The sequence below is a fragment of the Pseudophryne corroboree genome, assembly GCF_028390025.1.
Source record: "Pseudophryne corroboree isolate aPseCor3 chromosome 7 unlocalized genomic scaffold, aPseCor3.hap2 SUPER_7_unloc_6, whole genome shotgun sequence".
NCBI classification, from domain to species: domain Eukaryota; kingdom Metazoa; phylum Chordata; class Amphibia; order Anura; family Myobatrachidae; genus Pseudophryne; species Pseudophryne corroboree.
In genome coordinates, this window is record NW_026967615.1 from 538,932 (window position 1) to 544,662 (window position 5,731).

The 5,731-nt window shown below is 47.1% G+C and overlaps 1 non-coding gene across 1 annotated transcript; it reads left to right on the forward strand.

The window, feature by feature from the left end:
- Positions 1 to 4,242: 4,242 nt before the first annotated feature.
- Positions 4,243 to 4,408, forward strand: LOC134986868 (U1 spliceosomal RNA). The gene has a single exon (XR_010192639.1). It is a non-coding gene; the product is annotated as a U1 spliceosomal RNA (small nuclear RNA).
- Positions 4,409 to 5,731: the final 1,323 nt, after the last annotated feature.

A 5,731-nucleotide genomic window follows, 5' to 3' on the forward strand; every position in this document is an offset into this window, starting at 1 on the left:
ATCGCTTTTTTCAGGCAGAGAACGGATATATTAAATAAACTGCACTGTGTGTCTGGTGGTCACTCACTATATAATATATTATGTACTCCTGGCTCCTGCTATAACCTATAACTGGCACTGCAGTAGTGCTCCCCAGTCTCCCCCACAATTATAAGCTGTGTGAGCTGAGCAGTCAGACAGATATATATAATATTATATATAGATAATAGATGATGCAGCACACTGGCCTGAGCCTGAGCAGTGCACACAGATATGGTATGTGACTGAGTCACTGTGTGCTGTGTATCGCTTTTTTCAGGCAGAGAACGGATTATAAAGTAAACTGCACTGTCCTCACTAGTAAACTCTCTCCACTCAGTCTCTACACTTCTACAGTAACAGTACTCCTCCTAGTCAGCTCCAGTAAATCTCTCTCAGTCTCTTATAATCTAAATGGAGAGGACGCCAGCCACGTCCTCTCCCTATCAATCTCAATGCACGTGTGAAAATGGCGGCGACGCGCGGCTCCTTATATAGAATCCGAGTCTTGCGAGAATCCGACAGCGTCATGATGACGTTCGGGCGCGCTCGGGTTAACCGAGCAAGGCGGGAAGATCCGAGTCTGCTCGGACCCGTGAAAAAAACCATGAAGTTCTGGCGGGTTCGGATTCAGAGAAACCGAACCCGCTCATCTCTACAATATAAACCTCTTTTTGGCAGAAATATAACATATATACAGCTGGGCACTGTATATATGTATGAGCCCCCGCCAATTGTACAGTTTAAGCGGGACAGAAGCCCGCCGCCGAGGGGGCGGGGCTTCTCCCTCAGCACTCACCTGCTCCATTTTTTCTCCACAGCACCGCTGAGAGGAAGCTCCCCGGACTCTCCCCTGCTTATACCACGGTAGACAAGAGGGTTGAAAAGAGAGGGGGGGGGGCACATAATTTGGCGCAAATTACATACAGCAGCGCTACTGTGCAAACATTAAGTTACTGTGCTATTCCTGGGTTATATAGCGCTGGGGTATGTGCTGGCATACTCTCTCTCTGTCTCTCCAAAGGGCAGAGCCGGTCATAGGCATAGGCAAACTAGGCAATTGCCTAGGGCATTTGATATGCCTAGGGGCATCAGCAACTTCTGCTGATTAAAATGATATGCGGCATGCCTATATTCTGTGTGTAGCATTTCATATGCAGATACAGCCACAGTCTCACACAGTATATAGGCGTGCTGCATATCATTTTAATCAGCAGAAGCTGCGTGTGCATCCTAACAACATAGCAATGCAAATAAGATGCATTTTAATAAAAAAAAGGTGCCCCAACGTTAGCATTGAGGCAAGATTTATGAGGACACATCTGTACCCAAGCAGAGGCAGAGGTCACAGTGTTAGTGGCAGTGTGAGTGCTGTGTGCATGTGAGTGGGTTGATTGTGCAGTAGTGTTCGGAATATGAGTAAGGAGCATTATGTGTGTCATGTAAAAATGCATTAATAATGTGCAACATATGTGTAAGAGGCACTATGTGTGTCATTATGTGTATAAGGGCATTAATAATGTGCGGCATATGTGTAAGGGACATTGGTGGTCATTCCGAGTTGTTCGCTCGGTAATTTTCTTCGCATCGCAGCGATTTTCCGCTAATTGCGCATGCGCAAGGGTGGTCATTCCGAGTTGTTCGCTCTGTAATTTTCTTCGCATCGCAGCGATTTTCCGCTAATTGCGCATGCGCAATGTTCGCTCTGCGACTGCGCAAAGTAAATTTGCTATGCAGTTAGGTATTTTACTCACGGCATTACGAGGTTTTTTCTTTGTTCTGCTGATCGTAGTGTGATTGACAGGAAGTGGGTGTTTCTGGGCGGAAACTGGCCGTTTTATGGGTGTGTGTGAAAAAACGCTGCCGTTTCTGGGTAAAACGCGGGAGTGTCTGAAGAAACGGGGGAGTGTCTGGGCGAACGCTGGGTGTGTTTGTGACGTCAAACCAGGAACGAAACTGACTGAACTGATCGCAGTTGTCGAGTAAGTCTGGAGCTACTCAGAAACTGCTGAGAAGTGTCTATTCGCAATTCTGCTAATCTTTCGTTCGCAATTTTGATAAGCTAAGATTCACTCCCAGTAGGCGGCGGCTTAGCGTGTGCAATGCTGCTAAAAGCAGCTTGCGAGCTAACAACTCGGAATGAGGGCCATTATGTGTAAAAGGGCATTAATAAAGGTTGTCATAATGTCTAAGACGCATTATGTTTATAAGGACATTAATGATGTGTCTCATATGTGTAAGGGGCATTACTGTGTGGAATTATGTGTATAAATGCATTACTAATGTGTGGCATTATGTGTATAAGGTGCTCTAATATGTAGCGTTGCGTATAGAAAGGGCATTTACTGTGTCGTCTAATGTGAATAAAGAGCAATAGGGTGTGGTGTAATGTAAAATAAGGAGCAATTCAGTGTGATGTAATGTGAATAAGGAGCACTACTGTGAGAAGTAACGTTTATAAGGTAAAGTGATGCTACTGTGGGATGTAATGTGAATTATGGACACTATCGCGTGATCAAATGTGAATAAAATTGCAGTACTGTGTGGTGGAATTTTAATTGGGGGTACTATTGTGTGGACATGCCCATTGCCAGCAAAAACACACCCCTTTTTGGACTGTGCGCCAAATGTGCGAACTGTTCCTGTTTAAAATATAGGGGGTACAAACACCAAAATAAGTACTGTTATGGGTGAGGGTTGATGGTGCTGGGAAAGAGGTGCAAGGTCAGAGGCGGAACCAGCGGTGGTGCTAGGGGGCACCAGGCAAAATCTTGCCTAGGGCATCATATTGGTTAGGGCCAGCTCTGCCAAAGGGCCTTGTGGGGGAAATGTCTTCAGTAAAAGCATTCCCTGTGTGTGTGGTGTGTCGGTACGCGTGTGTCGACATGTCTGAGGAAGAAGGCTATATTAGAGAGGAGCAAGAGCAAATGAATGTGGTGTCTCCGCCGACACCTGATTGGATGGATATGTGGAATGTTTTAAATGCTAGTGTAAACTCATTGCACAAAAGATTAGACAAGGCTGAAGCTTTGGGACAGTCAGGGTCTCAACCCATGCCTGATCCTATGTCGCAGGGACTGTCAGGGTCTCATAAGTGCCCACTATCCAGATTGTTGACACAGATACCGACACGGATTCTGACTCCAGTGTCGATTACGATGATGCAAAGTTACAGCCAAAATTGGCAAAATACATTTGATATATGATTATGGCAATAAAAGATGTTTTGCACATCACAGAGGAGCTCCCTGTCCCTGACAAGAGGGTACATAAGTACAAGGGAAAGAAGCCTGAGGTAACCTTTTCCCCTCACACGAGCTGAACGAGTTATGTGAAAAAGCTTGGGAATCTCCTGCAGATTTCCAAAAGGATTCTTATGGCGTATCCTTTCCCATCAACGGATAGGTTACGATGGGAATCCTCCCCTTGGGTGGACAAAGCATTAACACGCTTATCCAAGAAGTTAGCCCTCCCGTCCCAGGATACGGCTACCCTCAAAGAGTCTGCTGACCGCAAACAGGAGATTACCCTGAAGTCCATTTATACACATTCAGGTACCTTACTCAGACCGGCAATTGCGTCGGCCTGGGTGTGTATGTGTAGTGCTGTAGCGGCATGGACGGATACCCTAGATAAGGATACTATTTTATTGCCCCTGGGGCATATAAGAGATGCTGTCCTATATATGTGTGTATGCAAACTACAGGTGCTGCTGCATGGCTCACACCCTTTTACTTGTCTTGTAGAGCAACTCTGGAGCTGTTACTGGGTCCAGCTGCTGCAAGAAATCAGCTTGAATGCTTCAGGGGCTGGGGCATGGCCAACATGAGCCCCACACTGATGGGGGTGTATAAAGCGATCTAGGGGTCATCCAAGCGCAACCCCACAAAGGCCGCCATGCCCTGCGTGACCATTTTCTCTTTTCATATGCAGACGAGGGTTGCAGCCAACTATACCCATTGCTTGGATGACATCACCATATGCGAACCAATCTGCTGCAGGCCTTCCCCCAGGAATGCTTGCACTAGTTGTTGCATTTGGTTTGTTGTTTGGGGGGTGCTTCAGTATTAGGCAGCCTTCTGCCCTCACACATTCATCTGAAAATGTGTTCTCCCTGCAGTTGTTGTCCCCAGATGAGAGTTCCCTTGTGCTGCCTCAGTTGAATCTCCTTTACTTGACGGAGGTGTGCCTGAGCAGCGGCCCTCCCCAGCCCTATCTCAAATCATACTTATTTTGCTTAGGTGATACCATGGTCATGAAGATTGTTTTCCCAGGGTGAGGTTCATTCATTGCATTCTGGGTATGCTGACCTCTGTGATTTCCCCAAATGTGGGAATCTCAACTGCATAATTTGTGGTAGGGGGGGGGACTGCATTTGTGCTTTCCCCTGGTTGGCTCTGGTATAATTTAGATCTCATTGTCTCAGGTCTCTCTCCAGCCTAGTTTGCTGTCTGTTTCCACTTATCTTTTCTTGAGCCCCTCCCTTCTATGCCCTTGCGCACTATCCTGACTTCTCCCGTCTGCTTGCTTTGTGCCTTCCAACGCACAATGCGAACTACAGGTGGTGTTGCAGGGCCCACACCCTTTTATTTGCCTTACAGAGCAGCTCTGGAGCTGTTACAGTGCCCAGCTGCTGCAAGAAATCAGCTTGAATGCTTCAGGGGCTGGGGCATGGCCAACATGAGCCCCACACCAAAGGAGGGTGGGGGGTGTTCAATGCGAACTAGGGGTCATACAAGCGCCCCTTTTCTCTTTTCATATGCAGATGAGGGTTCCAGCCAACTTTGGCCCACTGCTTGGATGACATCACCGTATGCAAATCCGTCTGCTGCAGACCTTTCCCCAGGAATGCTTGTACTAGTTGTTGCATATGGTTTGATGTTTGAGGGTGCTTCAGTATTAGGCAGCCTTCCGCCCTCTCATTTTCATCTGAAAAGATGTGGTCTCCCTGCAGTTGTTGTCCCCAGACAAGAGTTCCCTTGTGCTTCCTCAGTTGAATCTCCTTAACTTGACGGGGGTGTGCTCGAGCAGCCGCCCTCCACAGCCCTATCCCAACACATGCTTTTCTTGCGTATGAGATCTCTTGATTATGAAGATAGTTCTCACAGGGTGAGGTTCATCCATTACATTTTAAAGTAGGAAGGTACAAATTACATATTCAAATTACATATATGTGCTGGATTCAAATGTTTTCCCCCCTTCCTTTCTCAATTGTGCCCATCAGCAGCTATTCTAATGTTGCTGCCAATGGGTGTGACACATTCATTTCTTCTGTGGGGTACACTGGACTCCACAAGGATTCACATTGGGGTGTAGAGTAGGATCTTGATCTGAGGCACCAACAGGCTCAAAGCTTTTGACTGTTCCCATGATGCTCAGCGCCCTCTGCTCTATAACCTCGCTTCCATGAACAGGGAGCTCAGTTTGTAGTTGGTGCCTTCAGTAGCAGGCCACTTAACAGGGGGCTGCCTCAGGCAGCCTATTCTTAGCTATTAATTTTGACAAGAAAAGAAGAACTTTTTTTTATAAGAATCTACAAGGGCTGCAGCAGGTTAGGTCTAATAGACATCTTTACTGCAGCTCCATCAGTCCCAGCGGCGCAGTATACTCCCGTGCCCTGGTTGCTGGGTCACTGCAGCGGAGGCTCCGGTTTCTTCCTAAGGTCAGTCACACACACACCGCCCTCCGGGATCACGAGGCCGCTGATGAAAGG